General features: G+C 42.4%; 1 protein-coding gene across 1 annotated transcript in view; it reads right to left on the reverse strand.

Annotated features, from left to right (window-relative positions):
• The window catches only part of LSAMP (limbic system-associated membrane protein), a 1,004,442-nt gene that overhangs the window by 608,328 nt on the left and 378,202 nt on the right, over positions 1-17,912 (reverse strand). The window lies entirely within an intron of this gene.

Below are 17,912 nucleotides of genomic sequence, written 5' to 3' on the forward strand. Positions count from 1 at the left end.
CAGCACAACAGCCATTTCTTTCAACATTCTTCCTGGCAAACAGATTTGTTGGTTGTTTTGTTTTGTTTTTTTTTAACCTAGGTTGTTGAAGACAGAACTTGAAACAGTATCAGTGTTTTGATAAAAAAAGCAATGTTCTTTAAAGCCAGTACTGATTAATAATCAAAACTGCTACTAGGGGGCACTGTGACATTCAAAGGAGGTACAACCCTGCTACCCACTGCTTGTTACTGTGTCCATGCAATCTTTCACAATACCTTGGATACACAAATACAGCTAAATTCCAGTTTGGGTCATTTCACTCTTTCTAGTAAAGTACCTCTTAAACTTTAAAATGTGTACAATGCATTTTCCCCCACCCCGCTCCATTCTTAGCACAAAGATATTCAACAAATGCTGGCTCCTTCTTCAGAGGTGACTGTATTTCAGTAACTGGAGGAAATGAAACTTGTTTGTAAACCAGGCTGAGATCATTCAGGGCAATCATGACAATGTAATGCAAGAGTTAAGAATGATAATAGTAATCATAATAATAATGATAATGAATATTTCTCTTCCCACTGCAATGAACCCATCTGGAAGGCCTCAGTGTGAGGCTTCAGAAGTATCCAAAACTGTGATTAGAGAGAAATTCATTGCAGCAGGAAGGTGGAAGCTCAGAACGCCAAAGAAAGAAAAAAGGAAGAGAAAAATCCTTTCTAGTTTTGGCCAACAGACCTAATCGGAAATTCTTTTGAAATGTTATTCTCTGGAAGAGAGCTCAGTTAGCAATATTCTGCAAATGCTCAGCCCACTTCATCCATCTGCCAAGCTGAGAATGAATATTCATAGCAAGTTATTTTAATCATTGTGTTTTTCTTGATGTGACATAATTCTATATAATTTTTCCCCCCGGAAAAAAAAAAAAAAAAAAACACCACACCACCTCTTTTTATGCTGTCAAGTCAGAAAGTTTTTTCTCCATCTGCAAGAAAAAAGGGACATTGGGTGGCTCACGCATGGGTTGTAGCAACATCCTCGTCAACACTTCTCAAAGCCCAGCATTAACAACCTAGCTAATGTCACCGGTGAAAACAGTATGTGCTGGCTTTTACCCATCCTCTTGAACACAGGGGGATTAATATCTCACACAAGGGATGATCAGAGCGAGAGTGCCAGACTAATGTAGGCTAAGAATGCGATACATGGGCAGCCCATACCTGGGGGACCAAGGGAGGCTGCACTGGTGGAGCTGGGTTTGGGGAGCTTGGGGCTGGGAGAGCACGGGTGCTGCGGTTTGAGGATGAAGGGAACAGGCAGAGCGCTACTGCAAACGTGTCCGGTGGATGCTGCTTGTAGCCACACACCTTTCTAAGCTCATACCACATAAAAATGCTTTTACAGTTTTTAAGAGGTTCTTAAAATAGTTCTTGTTCAACACTTAGCAAAAGTGCACATTTTTGGCAAAGTTGTCGAAGCAGAGACAGATTATAAATATTTTAAAGTCCATAGAAGTACTTCGGGAACAAATAGGGTCTTTCCCTGGTTCTAACTGGTGCTCTCAGTTCCCAGTATATCAACATAACATTTTATCACAGTTAAGAATCCCGAGGAAAATGGTGTTCTTGCAATAACTGAGAGTCTGAAAATATTCAATACTTAACTGATACAAGCATTTCCCAGGTGCCATACATTAACTGCTGGGACAGGCAAGCTAGGTCACAGAGCTCTGCTCGGTGGCAAGAAAGAGGACACAACCAGCTTTTCTTAAAAGCCAGGCATGTGTTTTACAGATCACTCCCACCTCTTCCTTGTTCTCTGGGTTGTTGCACCTTGGTGGCCACCGTGCTCCTTGTTCTCTGGTACACCACACTGCAGCGACCTCCCTGCTCCCAAGCACTTTGTGCCCAATGACTAGTTTGTTCCCCCCTGCCCCAGAGCACCCCAGAGACCCCACAGGGTGCTCCCCAAAGTGCTGACCCCAGCTGATTCCTGGGTGGGATCGACATGAGGAGCAGCTTATTGGAAGGACATCTGTGGCTTGTTCCCAGTTGCTACTCAAGTGCAATCCATTTCCTTTGATACAGTTTTTTGAGTAGTAGAAAAAGGAGGCAGTGAGTGCCATACAAAGGTGGATTACAAGAAGCTAAATAAGTTGAGACTTCTTTCTTGCTGCTTCTGCTTCATGTTCCCTAGACAGATCTGCATCTAGCGAAGAACACTGCAGTCAGTTCAAATCACTTCTAGCCAGTGTAGCAATCCAAGACCTTTAGTTCAGGAAAAGAAAAAAAGAGAAGGAGGAAGAAGGAAAAACAGCAGGCAAGAAAGAAGAGAAGGTGATCTGCATTTAGCTTTAATTAACTAGTGGATGTGTTCTGAAAGACAGTAATATACACCAGCAAAAGGCCCCCACAAGCATCCAGAAATCCCTAATTGCATCCTGTTGCCTGACTGCTGCTGCTTCTCTTACTTTCCTGACATTCTGGCTCCCCTCTTTGGCCACGCTCTGCCAAGCACTTTGCAGAAAACCAGTGTTCTCTTCCAGTAGTGGAGGCTGCTGCTGCAAAATGCAGGGTACCTGTAATGCTACTTATGGTTGGCAAGGGTAGAAAGAGGTTGAAGTCCAATTGTCACTATTTGCATTTGTCTGTTTCCATGCAGAGACTGGTAAACAAGAGTTAGCTTCCATACTGGTGGATGGCATGGGAGAAAGAGCACAGAAACAAATTCACTGGGACAGAACCATCACCCTTAAAAACAGGCATAGCTTCCTTGAAGCCTCATGGAGATCCCAGGAACTTTGCTCATCAGCACTAGCTTTGAATGTGACTGACCAGGAACACAAAATGACTTGTCTGGCTTAAGAGAAGAAGAGGAATCTGTCTCGGAAGACAGGTTACAACCTAGCCCTTTCAGAACAACCCTATAGATTGCAGTGGAGAAAACCTCAACAGAGTTCTACAGAAATTTAATAGGCAGTCTACACAATGGCTTTCTAAAAATACAGGACTGAAAAAGAGAGAAATCCTCCTAGGATGGCTCGAATTCTCTATTAAATACTAAGCAAGATTCCATAAAAGCTCTCTAAATGTTAGCAATTTCCATTAGGGAAATCTTTAATGATGGAAGGTCATTACCAGCTGAAGGCCTAGCAATGAGTTCCTGGCTCCCAATCCAAATCCTGGTGGACAATGTCTGTATGTACAGCTGAGCAACTAACTCATGCCAGATAAGACAGCCAACAAATTCAGCTTCTGTCCATGACCAGAGGGCCATTGCTTTGAATTTGGTTTTGTTTATTTTTGTTTCCCAATTATGTTTGTTAAATTGTTTGCATTTTTTCATAAATGGCTTCAACACACACTCTATATTCCAAATTCAAACGGTACTGCTTAATTGCAATTGGTCAGATAAGTAATATTCTTACTGCCTGAGCACTGAACTGCTTCTGGAGTGCTATGATAGCTTGCAGTGTATAAATTAGCTAAGAGGAGTACATACAACACATCTGACTGCCCCTAAGATTTTCAAATGAGATGAAGAGAGAAAATATGTGTACATGTGGGTCCTCTGGGAGGAAAAATGGGATAAAGGCAAAATCAGGGCTATCTTCTCATCCCTGACATCACATTTTAAAGTGTACTTCTCTACCATCTTCCTAGTACTTTGGTTTTTTTAGTCTAAAAGCTAACTATTTGAAATTCATGACAAATACCTCTCAGCCAGTTCCCTGTTCTGATTCCAAAGACCATAATATCCGATATTCTCAACACAGTCTGGCAAGGGAGCACTTTTGGAAGGGGTGAATGCCTTTCAGATGGAATATTTTTTTATTAACTTTTTCAGTTCCAAACACATTGTGAAGATTTTTCTCAAAAGTTTCTCAAATAAAGTGGTTTGGGTTAACAAAACAAGTCAAACAAAAAAACCACTACCATGTTATGGTAGAAATAATTTGCAGGAAATTTGAATCAATTTCATTGTCACTTTTACCAGGAATCACTTACATGTTTAATTTTAGTCAGGTAAGAATATGTACCAGTTTGTGTTCCATTTTAAAAGCTGAAATATTTTGAGTCATTTAGCAGTTGAGATGATAAAGAAGAAATGCAATGTTTCAGAATCTCTGAAATGAAACATCTCCGTGATGTCAAAAGAAAACCTTTCCATATGCCTAAATATTTCTTCCATAAAAAATTATAGGGTTTTCATCTTTTTTTTCCATCTGCTTTTGGGGAAGGAAAAAAAAAAAGGAAAAAAAAAGAAAAAAACCCCACATTTGTAAGTCTTAACACTTCCAAGTGGGATGAAACTCTGTTTTGACAAACTCCTGAAAACAGGCCTATAAATGTAGTTCAGACATTCCCTCCTGTTGTGGCAATTACTGACAAGACAACTTCAAAGCATCTGTCTCATAGAAACGTGTATAATCTACTCCATCAAAGTACATTCCTCATTAAGGTGCCACAGTATTGCTTTATACACAATGCCTGAGCATCCAACAGACCAAGGGAGTCACACCGCAGTAATGTAATATACAACTCATTGTCCTGAAAGTATTTAGAAACATGAACAGCTCCACAACCACGTTGTGAAGGGGGACAACATAACCATGTCCATTTTGCCTCCAGGAAACTGAATGCAAAGACCTTATGGAAAATGTTTCCAAATTAGTTTGTGGTTTTGTTGCCTCAATTTTGGATTCCCTGGCCACGGACATCCAAGATCCAAGGCACAGAAAGACGCATTCTCCTGGTAGTTGTAGTTTATCATATGTCATAGAGTGTCTGCTCCTCAAACTCCAGACCAATCATGACGAACATCCTAGCAGTCACCAGGACACAGTGGATTGGAGCTATGTACAGGGAGAGGGGCATGTCAAGGAGAAAAGCGGGGGGAAAAGGGTATTACATGTGACAGAAACATAGTGCGGAAAACAGTGAATACGTGCAGGTATGGTAAACTGATAGACTGTTTTCAGCTTCTTTTTCCCCAGAAAGCCTATATTGAACCCAAAGATGGTGAGACCCCACCTTTCCTATTTATTACTAGGCTTAGTCCGAGTTACTAAACCTTTGATCTCTGACCGAGCTTCCTCCCAAGGACTAAGGAATGAAGTGGCCCTTGCTAGGCTCTCCAGCGAATACACCACCCAGCAGGAGTTTTGAGGCATCTGACATTCAGCCTTTGCTTCTCTTCCTGCAGGAGGGAAGAAGTTTCATCTATTCTTCTCTTTCACATGCTCCCACCTCCCCACTGCTGCTATCTGTGGTCCAAGCTTGTGCACGTCATTGCAGGGACTGCTAATGAAAACAGCTGCCACCCTTCACCACTGCCTCCCCGAGCTCTGCTCTGAGCAGAGTAAGACAACACATATGGCCAGCTGCCATACACTCACAGCAGGGCACTGCTGGCAAGACCAACCTAGCACTGAATTGGCGTGTTTTGGTACTAACAGAAGTCTAACCACATCACAAAGCTTAGCAACGCCCGCAAAACACAACAGAGGAGCAGGTTGATTTAATTCCCAATGCGTTCCCGCTGCTGCAGCCAAAGTGCAAACAAGGCAATTTAAACAGAGACCAGGTACCTCCACATTGCAGCCAACGCTGCTAGAAACATCGGTGGAGACATGCCCATACAAGTAACCTTGGCGCTTTTGAGGGGGTCACATTCACCTCAGCATTCATTGCTCTATAGCCACAGTGGTAACAGCACTGGCAGGAAGTTTAAAAATGAGAGCGCAACCATCAGGAGAACCTAAAAACTAAATGGACAGCGGAGACTCAGCTGTCCTCCATCACCAAGTGGAGATACGTCACCAGACACCGACTGGTACAACCTGCCTTATCATTTTTCTTCTCCACGAGACAAGAGAGAACGTCAGTGCTCCTAAACTGCCAAGACAGTATTTTGGACCAGTGCTACCTCTGCAAGGAAAACCTCAGAACAGCCATGAGCTGAACTGTGGGAGACACAGGGCATCAAACCACAGAAACCCACCAGGATGGGAGTCACACTTCAGATGGATACCAGAGTGAGAAGTCTCTTCCTCCAGGCTCAGAGACTAACAATAACTTTACAGATACCCCAAGCCTGTCTGACAGAGTCCATCCACTCCAAGACCACCCTGTGGTGGGCAGTGGTGCCCCTTTGCCTCAACCCTTGGTAGCTGGTGCATTCTGATAACAGAGCCTCAGCTGTCAGAAAACAAACTGCAAGTGGCAGATTGAACATGCGACTGTGCAAAAGCCCGTCTCAGGAGGGACAATTAAAAACACACACAGAAAAATAAATGGCTTTTCCTTTTCAACCCCTTTTCCTCTTCAACAAGTAACAAGACAGGAGCGAGTGCCTGTATGCTAGAATGCCCAGAAAATCGGCAATTAACAAGCGTTCCGCTCTAGCCTGTCTGCGATTTCCTCCCTGCAACTATGGCTAAATGTTTAAATACATCACTCTCCCCACCTTCTGTGTGCTTGCTGTGGCTCTGGCACACCTCAGCCCTTCTGGCTTTGCATATCATGCGGTCTTCCCTTTCTCACGTGTTTATCTGAAGTTTGCTCCAAGCTAAATATTGGGAGAGGGGCATAGTGTCTCTACCCAACTGCCTTCAGGAGGACACATGTTCAGATGAGCTAACTACCCCAAATGCACAAAAGCCAAAATGCACTTAGCCCTATGTACCACAGAGGTGTTTTATAAGCCATCTAGTCAGCAGCATCCTCAAGAAAGACGCATTACCATATCTGGCCAACAATAACATAATCCAGAGAATTCAAATGGGATTCTTCCCTAGGAAACTAAGTGCTAACCACATTACCGTGCAGATGCTCGTTAACAAGTCTGTATCAGACAAAAGCTGCAAAGGTATTTTTCTGAGGCATGGGCTTAAATAAAGGCTTTTGACTCAGGTTGGCACTCAGAATTAAATTGATAGAAAACCACAGTCTCTCATTAAATTCATGCAGCAATTCAAAGATGAAGGCTAAAAATAAAATCTGTGCAAACAAGCATGAGGAGTAAAACACTCCGGTAGGCTCAGAGGAACACTCTGCATCATGGACACCTGTGACCTACTGGCCTCCCTGGACACTCTTCAAACCCTGAGTTTCAAACAGTCAACTCAGAAAAAGGTGCTGACATTGTATGCTGATGTTCCTATCACACAATTATCCACATAGGATGGTTTTCATAGTCGACTGCCTAGAAGCTGCAGATCAAACTTGGAAAAAATGAACCCAAACTACCAAAACAGAGTAAAATTTTATTACAGAGAATAGATGTTGAATATTCTTTAAATTATATATAGAGAGGCCTCATAATTAATGAATGACTGAACTTCAGTCTAAAAATGAAAGCATTTCAAAGAAAAAAAAACCGTTGCTGTATGACATAAAGAATCCACTAGGTAGACACAGCCCTGCAAAAGAAAATCCTCCAAAAATAGTTGATAGCACAATCCGTCTTGGCCAACTATATGGAAGCAAAGGCTAGGGCCCAACTTTGACAGCTGAATGGGCTAATTATAATACAGCTCCAACGTCGAATCCCTCCATCTCAAGTTTTGCAAACAAATGGCATACATGCAATGAGCTTCAGCAACAACAGCTGCAGAACAGAACTGGGCTGATCTCCCTTGCCAATAGATCTACAGAAAACAGCAGTCAGTCCTGATGCCAGTTCAACCAACCGAGAGAATACAAACACCACCACAAAACGCTAGAGGATCCGAAATTGAATCCAGATGAAAACATGACCTATTTCTATACCTTCCCATCTATTCATTTTATGTTGCTGCTCATCACTGAAATACCCTTTCATGTAAGATCAATAGCAATAACAAAGTTCTGAGTGGGCTTCCTTGGCTATGCCCCTACTAGTAAATTACACGGTGCCTGGAAATATTCCCCAACACTGGAGCCACCAACATTGCTGAACTGCTAGAGTGGTTCCTGACACAGTTTTGGCCTGTGCCAACCAACACTATGCCAAACAGTTCCCAGTCACGTCTATGGGTTAGCACTCCCAATGGACCCATTCCCAACAGGCAATTCAAACACAGCCAATCTGTTTCAAAGAATAAGAGGTTTTAACAGCTTGAATGTGCGCTATTCCATGATAGTTGGCCTTAGTGTCAGGTTATAGTCCAGGGCACATTTAATTGTTATTATAGATATAGGTACAGAATTGCAGGCATTTGTCCTTTCCTGAGTTCAGAATTATGGCTGGGGCTGGTTAGCTTCCCTGGACACTAGGTCCTTGTTTAAAGTAAGATTTCCTTGAAAAAATGTGTATGGTAGTTGAGGGTCTCGCTACAATGATGCAGGTACAGCTGATGGAACAGTAGGAATGAAGAAATTAATTTTTTAGATTTGTTGATGGGTGACTTCGTATTCAATAGCAAGAATTTCAGGTTGGAATTTTCTTTACTGCCGTCCTCATTCAAGTATCAAACTTCAGGGTTTATCCTTTCAGGTGGCATTCTTCAGGGAACCTATCGTCAACTGCAGGAGAGATCTGGACCAGCACTCAATGGCCTTGTGTTTTCCCTCCTCCGGATTCTGAGGCTAGCAGTGTTATTCTGAGCTGAGCAGCAGCTCAGGAGATTTCTGTGATTGTCCCCAAGTAGGTAGCGCTGATAGAATATAGCACTGAAAATAAAAGATAGTAGCAAAACGAGAAAATGAGCAATTATTCTCTTCTCATTTTACCCTCTTCTTGGTTGTCAACCAAGGGGTGGCTCATGCTCTGTAACAAAGCAGATGAGAGCGAGCTGAAAGAGCTAAAGGAACCAAAAGCTACTTAAATGTTGTGGATGATGCTTTTACTTCCTTTTTACACTTAGTAACAGGAAGGAATCACCTGCAGAGTGCGAGTCTTTCAAAAGTCCCATGACATTGTCATCCAAGTCACCTGTGAAGCTCTTCATGATTTGAAGCAACTGAAATTGCTCCAAATACCTACATTTAGGCAACTGAATCACCCCCCTGGTCTATACCAGCAGCAGAGTCTGGAGAGCGGTTTTGCTGACCAAATGCAGCTGTCTAGTCTACCTTTGCAGCTGACTCTACTGAGCACATAGGCAGTAAAGATCCAGTAAGGTATGAGAGTGTAGATACCTGGCTAACAGATAGATATCGGCATTTAGGTTCTACAGCCTGAAGCTGAACCCCACCCTTGATTGCAGACAAGTGGAAGAAACTTATTTTGAGAAGTCAGAACGACACTTAAAGCATGGGTATAAGAGTCACTGCAATATGCAGTATAGACTTAGATCTAGTACATTCCCCTCTCCCTCCAAAAAGAGCCACCTTCTTTGAGGGAAGTTCTGCAAGTTAATTGTTTTCATGTCAAATCAAGCTGAAAGGTGAAATTTTTGAAATTCCTGCAGAACAGCAGCTCTGCAAAATCAAGATTAGAATTAAATGAAATATTTTATTAGAATGATGATGGATTGTTTCATTTTGACAATATTGGCATGGTGTATGTGGATAACGTCAAAGCATTACAACATGAAATACAAAATATAATGTATAATATTTAGTAGAAAAGTCAAATGAAAATCTATCAAAGCATTTTAATCAAAATATTTTTATGCTACTCCGAAGAAATGGATCAGCATTATCGAAACAAATTGAAAAAGCTGAATCCACTATTTGGACGTATACTTGTGAAAATTTTCATCCAAATCTACTGTTTTCCACAAAAGACTTCAAGCCCTAACAAAACAACACTTTTGAATGTTTGTTGTGGTTTTTTTTTCTAACCAGCCCTAACAATAAAAAAAAATTGGATGCATAGGCTTTGCCTGTACTCCATAACCAAGAAGGCAAAGGCACTGGTCAACTGCCTGTGCTGTTAAACTACTAGCATGGTGGTCAGTGCTGTGGTGTTGGCCTGTGCCAGCAGCTAGCACAGTAGACATAGGTTGGAGGTTATTGCAAATGAGGAACTGTTCCCCACAGGCTGTTTGTACATGGCCTCACCGCTCTGAAAGGTAAGAGAATTTACCCATATCGATGTAAGCGGTGCTGTGCCAGTTGGCTGCAGGGCCTGCAAACATTCCCTGGACTGTTTTATTTAGTAACACCAACGAAGCCACACAGACTCCCTAGGAGTACTACAGCTACCACTGTGACATGCGAAATACGCAGGATGTTACATAGCAAACCATGGCCAAAACCAAGATCAATGAGAATGAACTCATATTCAAAACCTAGAGGTGGAAAACACAACCCTGTCCAAGGGGAAAAGAAATCCTATTCTTGTGTTCAAAACACAAGCAGGATGAGAAATACTTTTGGTCATTTATGTAAGAATGTTAAAAGATCTAAGGGGGGGAAAAAAGGGGGGGGGGGGGGCACCCCCCAACTGTTAAGAAAATAGAGATTATAATGGCAGAAGGAAAAGTGAACTTCTTTTCCAACCTCCTGAATAACGCAGCTCATAGAACTACCCTGAATTAATTCATGCTTGGATAGAACATATGCTCTGAAGAAACAGCTAGTATTGATTTTAAAATTGCCAGTGACAGAGAATCCACCACATTCCCATGGTAAATTGTTCCAATGTTTAATTACTTTCACTGTTGAAAAAACTTGTGCCTCATTTCTAGTGTGAAATTGCCTGGCTTCAGGTTCCAGCCACTAGATCTTTTTATATGTTGTTTGCTAGCTTGAAGTGCCCTCTTATTAAAGTTTGGTTCTCTAAGTAGGTATTTACAAACTGCAACCCCTTAGGTTTCCCACAGATAAAAGAGGCTCTTCTCCAGGAATCTCAGCCTGTGAAGCATGGCCCCTCGCATTACCATCATTTACATGTCTAGTTTCTGAGACACCTCTTCAGTTTAGCAGTAGCTTGCTTTAACTGTGGACACCAAAACAGAAGGCAGTATGACAGTAGCTGAGCACCTGTCAAGTACAGATGTCATATATTACTTCCCTAACTCCCTCCTGAGATACCCCAGTTCATATTCCCAAGCCTCCAAACTATATCTTCTGGCACAGTTTTGTGCAAGGATTCACTTTCAGCTGACTGCTAACATTTTTTCACAATTGCTACTTCCCAGAACAGAATCCTTTAGGTTAAAAGCATGGCTAACTACTACTATCCTTCTGTATGCCTTTATATAGTACTTCATAATTGACCATATTAAAATACATACTGCTTCCTTAAGCTGAGTTTAACAAGGAATCTGCAAGTGCTCTGCATCTGTGACCTTGTCCTTTCTCATGGGTTGTCTGCACAGTGTTATCATTTGTGTCACCAACAAATTTTCCTTCAGGTGGTTTTACATCTTATTCCCTGGTATTGATAAAAATAATAAATATGACAGAAGCAAGAGTCAATCTGTGCAGAATTCTGATACTGAATGTTTGTGGTAATGATTCCCTGTTTGCGGCTGTATTTTCAGAGTGCCATTTAACCAGTTTTTAATCCCTTTACTACACAGCAAGTTATTTTATACTATTCTAATTTCTTCATCAAGATACTACGAGGTGCGACAACAAATGCTTTAAAAAGTCTAACACATCTGCACCGCTACCTTTACCAACAAATTTTATAATCTCATCAAAAAGATATCAGATTAGTATGGCAGGATTTATTTCCCATAAATCCACTTTGATTGGCATGAATTATATTTCACTGCTTTAATTTTTTATTAATCAAATCCCACATCAGTTTTTCTATTATTTTACCTGAAAACAGTATCAGAATGACAGGGCTATAATTACTTAGGTTGTCCCATTCACACCTTTTAAATCTGAAAGCATATTTAAACACAAGCATTTTTTACCAGGCTTCCAGCACTTCAAAACAAATGTCAAGCTCCGTGGAAAGTACCCAGGTCATGTCTGAAACTTTTGTAGCTGTATTACCTAGATTTTCTAACTGGTCGTAAGAATGGCTGCATTAATTCAGGAGCCATCTGGTTTGGTGTCCTGCCTCCAGCAGCAGACATTGAAGAAAGCAGGGTAAGAAGCCTGTGCCTGAGGGACCTTGCCCAGTCTGCTCTCCCAGCCCACAGTAATTTGGGGCTCTGGGACCTCCTCTGGCAAGCATTGCACCTGCAGCCTTCTGTGTGCAGCCCCGGGGTTTTTTTCCTTCCGTGAGTTTGTCAAATTTCTTGCTGAGATAGTTTTTATTTCTAATCACCTTACCATTCTGTGGCAGTGAGTTCCCTGCAATAACTACACATTGCAAACTTTATTATTTTAAACCTACTGTCTGAATATATCCTTTGATGACCCATTCTCACACTGTAAGAAGCAGGTAACAGCCACTCTTGTGCCCACCTTCTCCATTCCAGTGGTGATTTTGCAGACCTATTTCATGTTCCTCCTGGGCCATCTCTCAAGAGCCACAGGCAACTCAATCTCTTTTCCCAGGGAAGTTGCTCCATGTCTATCAGTGCCTGTGCCTCCTGCCTTGGACCCCCTCTAATTCTGCTCATCTCTTTTAAAGGTGGGCACCAAAATGTGTTTGGTTTGTAAGATGCTGACATATCACATATTTGCAGTGACATAGACATACACGTAGCTTTGCGTTTGGTTGTCCTGTTTCCTAATTAATCGTTAGATCTTTGTCTTTTGCACCATGCCTGAACGCTAGTCTGACATCTTGACAGAGGTAGTCATGTTTTTTCTCAATTTACTGTTTTGGAAGCAGCTCTTTATCTTCCTGAGCTATTCCTGCATTGCATTGTTTAGCCGACTGTCACTACATCTGGAGCTGACACTGCTGCCAACTCAAATTACAGTCATCAAGCTTAAGATATGACTCAAAACTTCAAACCCATTACCAAGCCCTTCCCTGGGCAAACTGTACCTGCCTCTAATACAGCCTCGAGATGAGCTGTATTTATTCACTTCAGTCAACATGGGTTAAACTTGCCACAGCAATAAAAATGGAGTTGAACTGGCGTTGTGCATGACTCCGCCACTGTTGGGAAGAGGTATGTCTTTGTGCGCTTCCCTCTTTTTTCAGTGCAGCATGACTTTAAGGACCTCCGCAGCCAAGGCAATGGAGGCAACAGCCATTCCAGTAAGAAATTTAAAATGAGACTTCTTAACCCAGTGAACACCCTTACTGGAACAGATGTTTTCAGCTGCACTCACAAATATGTTTGCCTATACAATAGCCTTCTGGGGCTTGCATATACTGTCTAGGGCCTTTATGGCTGGATGAGTACAAAACTACCCATGTGCACAAATGATCTGTGTGTACTTTTATCCCTATGGACCTGCGTCATTGCTGTTCTCTGTTTGCCCGTGTCTAATGCAACAGAAAGAGTGACTGAAGCACTGACTTAACTGAGCTAATTTTGGTGCTAAACATTAAGCTGGAGGCCAGTGGCTGAGGAAGGTGAATGGGGGCTGAGAGGTAGATCTTAGCTGATCACCCGGCTGGCTCCCATCCATCGCATTTGCTCCTACTGGAAAGGATATGAGCAGATCTTTGTTCACGAACAGCTCTTTTTTAAATCTCTGGCAATTAGGAAGAGTGCATCAGGCAGTAGATGTGCAGTAACAGAGAGAGAAGAACCTTCTGTTTTTCTCTCTGTCTTAATTGCCTGTGTATTTATGGGCTTTGGTAATGGTAGTGAAAATCTTCCTGGCACCATGTGAATGCTTTTGCCTTCCTTCTCTGAATGACTGGTTTGTTCTTTCTATGCTGTTTCCTTCCTCTGTGAAGGCACTTTGCTCTCTGTGACCAGACAACTGCCCTCCCTTGCTGCAAAAACTCTCGCTGCCACCTGGTATGCCATTCTGCAGATGCTCAAAGGAAACAAGCCCTATTAGCTTTATATTTCCTTATAAAAACTCCCCCTGAGAGAGGGGAAAGGACCCAGTTCTACTTCCTGAGGGAACATCTTTGCCTCAGGGACAAAAACTAAGTCCCAAGGCAAAGAGACTCCCATTAAATGACAAGGCACCACTCAAAGTCATCCCCATTTACAGCTGTTGCTGCCTCCAGCAGATTTCCCCAAGGGTCTTCATTTAGCTGCAGTTCATCGAGAGGGTCAGGCAGTGATGGCTGCACAACTGGCGCAATGCTTGCTTCTTGACCAGTCTGTAGCGTAATTGGACTCAGCCGTAACGGAGGCTGAAGAAAAGAGGAGCTGGGCTTGGCACAACACAATACCAAGGTACATAAACTACAGGCAGGATCTGGGGAAGCCACTAGCAAAAATTCCACAAACTCAAATACCATCAGGATTTGGCTGTTGCTCTTACTCTTAGCTCCTACATGTCAGGCTCATAAGCACATTTGTTTGCAGTAAGGTCAGAGGAACCCTTTTGTCCTACTCAATAGGAGGCTGGGACATTTGGATAAATAGCCTAAGACTTGTACCAACTGACCCCTTAAATCCTGCCCGATAAACAAAACTAACAGCAGGATCTCCATACTGCAGCAGTTACAAGAGCTCCAAGGTATGAGGTACTTTCCTGGACAGAATTCAATTACAGTCTTAATACTGGTTTTAATTACCTTGACCCAACTGCTCCATGGCACAACAGACTAGCATGCTCAGGCCAGCAACTTGCTGCTGAAGGCACTCAGCATAGAGGCAGCTTGTTCTCTTTTTGTATCGAGTCTGTAGAGACTTCAACCATATCAAATACATACTTTGCCTCCCATGACACATCGCTAGTCCCCAATGGCATCTATACATCCTATCATGCAAACAGTTCCAAAGCTATCAGCAAGATGTTTTCAGGAAGTTTTCCTGAAATTAAACAGAAAATTACCAATAAAGCATTACTTTCAAATAACTTTCAAATAAGAGAGATTAAAGAGCAGTATCTGCATGAATTAAATACAGAGCACAGGAAAAAAAATGGAGCAATAATAAACAAAAAGTCTTTTTTCCGCTCATCTCTTTTTGTCAAGGCAAGATATATTTTCTTTGGCACATACAATCTTCAAACGTCTTGATTTTTGAAATGGAAGTTGTTTGTTTTTGTCAACCTCTCACTAACAGCACACATCATTGAAAAGCTATTAATTTTTTTTAAAATAAAAATTTCAGTCAGTTCTAGGTTTAGAGCTCTTCTAAGTTAAGTACTTCGCTCACTGCAAGAAATAAGTATATTTAGGAACCAAAAGGCTGTCTCCTAATCTGCTGTTTCCAAAAGAGAAGCCTCAGCTCAGTGCTGCTTACCTTGTCAGACCTGTGGTCATACAATACGGATTTGTTTGCTAAAGACAGCTTAGGAAAGATAACTTCATTCCCTGGCACTGAAGGTTTGAGTTAAGTGCAGCACAACACCTTAGCTGTAAGCATCATCTACTACACTCTGATTATCCACAACCACCCCACCATTTGCTACCACTGCACCTCAGAAACCAGTTTGGTCACATACACCTCCTGCATACCACCCTGAAACTGGCAGTTCTGCACGCGTCTGCCACATTTCATTTATTCCTTGTGGGAAATAGCATGTTGGCAGGCTGTCTGTCCCAGGAGGAGTTAAAAGCACTGTCTAGGATGCTTGGAAGATTTCTAGGAATTACACAGAATAGGGAATGGAGTGTTAAGACTGCTCTAACTCTCAATCTCCTTGCTTTTGAAGTGGTTTGTATTCTATTACAGGCATACTATACTCAACTGACAGACATTAGAGAAGTTCCTTGTATGAAATCCCTAAGTTAAGAGAAGGCCACAGGCATAACAATAGTGATTTTTATAACATAATCATCAGGAAATTGTTCAGCTTTTCTAAGGTAACGTGTTCCCTAAGATCCTGCAGCCCCTAAAAGTAGCTCTTGCTTTGCCTCTGTTTCCCTGGAAGAAAAAAAACATGTATGCTGACAAGAAAAACAGCCAAAGCTTTTCTTTTCCCTCCCCTCCCAGCTGCTAACTATCAAGCTTAAACAAGGGAGCGTATTTAACCACCCATTTCCCTCCAACAGCTCTCCATAATCTCAATGCTTATTGCATAGCTGAATATTAACTGTGATTTCCTAATATCCCATAGTCTGGAATAATAAGTGAAGAAGGTAGATTTGATGAGTTGTTACAAAACTTTGTACAAATTAAAAAAGATGTTTACCTTGATCCTCTGCCACTACTCAAAGAAGCCTGAACTTACTTTCATGTGCCCAAGGTATTAAGTCTTTTCCAACAATGGCAGCCACCAGTTTGAGTCTTCTGGAAATCAGCTGAGGCATGAATCTCAACAGAGCTGTGGCTGAACCAGCAACACAAGAGTCTGCATATGTAACTGTTCATTTAAGAGCCAGCATCTCCTCGAGAGAAAGAGTTCTGAATCATAGCAAGCCCAAATAAATTTGGAAATGTTACACCAGGAACCACAATAGCACAGGGCTGGACCACTGGCCAGAGTTCCTCCACAGGCTTCCAGAGGTGATGAGAGCAGGCTTTGGCTGGAATACCAAGCCAGGGCCATGAAGATCACCTTATCTGCCTTAAGATCTCCCTTATGGAGAATATGTCTCCAGCAATCAATGAACTGTGATTGTCATTTTCAAGTGAAGATCAAAACAGCTCCAGCCTCCCTAACGCTGATCCATCTCAAATGCCTCTCGGATACTGAATGGTGAACACTGGACCCCTACAGGAAATTAGGGTTGGTTTCCTTTTTTAATCAAACCAAGCAGAACTGGCTTTTTGAGCCAATGTAAAACAGTCTCCCTCCAAAATAGTCATGTTAGGTATCACCCCCCCTTAAAAAGCTGCAGAGAAGGGCACTGTCCAAGATGACCCCGGAGGCTCACGCAGAGGACAAACATACTGTGCAAAGTTTCTGAAAGAGTTTTCTGCACTGACGTCAGGAGGATGAGTGGTTCTCTGGATTTACAGCTTGGCTTCCCACTTCTGTCACCTGCATAAAAGACCTAACAACATCCTCACCCAACCCTGCCAGTCCAGCCGCAACAGGGCCACACCTTCTCAACTTTCTACCCACCTAGGAAACTCAAACTCACCCAATATCCCCCCAAAGCCTTCAAAATTTGAAAGGGGCACAAAAGGTTTTATTTCATAACCATAACTGACAACTTCTGTACCATATACTTTGACGTCGCAAGGTACTTTTCATTCTTTGGGAGAGGAGAAACGGGCACAGAGGTATAAAAGCTAAGATTAGAGGCGACCTCTGACAGCTGTGACTCACCCAACATCCCTGAAAAAATCTCCAGGAAAGCTAATGATGTAAACAAGTTTCCAAGTCTTGGACTGCCCTGTTTCACTCATGAGGTCATGTTTTTTGAAGCTGAGTTGGGGAAAGAAACAAGACAGTTCCTTTTCTCATGAATTATACCAGCAAGGTAGCACACAACTACTTCTGCTAGACTAGCTCACCTCCACTCTTCATAAAAGCAGGTTTGCAGAAGTAGCTCTTTATAAGAAGCCACACACACCTGTACTACCTTTCTAAAAGAGCAAAGTCAATGCACGTGAATCAGAATGGGCTCTGCGGCATGGAAGACACAGCAAATACCTCACTATTTCAGGACAGGTTCCCAAGAGGAAGCAAAATTTGGGTTGAACAGAAAGCAAACTGCAGCTTTAAAAAACCCCATGTCTGCCAAGTCAAACAGTAACCCCAGCATTAGTGACAGAGCGGCAGGGATTGATCACGGGCTCTGAATTCCGGACCCCAGGCAAATATTTTGAGCTGCATTATGTGCTTACTTGTTAGCACAGGAGGCTGGGAATGAGCATTTCGGCTGGGGAGAGGAGGAAGAACGGGCTGCTGGCTGTGAGGTTAGCAGGAGTACCAGAAAGGGCAACGTAACCATGTGGAGAAGAGCTGAACCTTGCTGTTGGCTCTGCAAGCAGTACTCTCTGCCTTAAACTTCTCGTTCCCGCTCTAGAAGCGCGAGGCAGTGATGTGCTCTCTTTGGGAACTGCGAGGAGAAGTCTCGGGTATTATTAGGCATTACGAAAGGCACAAGAACAG

Source organism: Haliaeetus leucocephalus, unplaced genomic scaffold (genome assembly GCF_000737465.1).
Source record: "Haliaeetus leucocephalus isolate CR32 unplaced genomic scaffold, Haliaeetus_leucocephalus-4.0 Scaffold228, whole genome shotgun sequence".
Classification (NCBI taxonomy): domain Eukaryota; kingdom Metazoa; phylum Chordata; class Aves; order Accipitriformes; family Accipitridae; genus Haliaeetus; species Haliaeetus leucocephalus.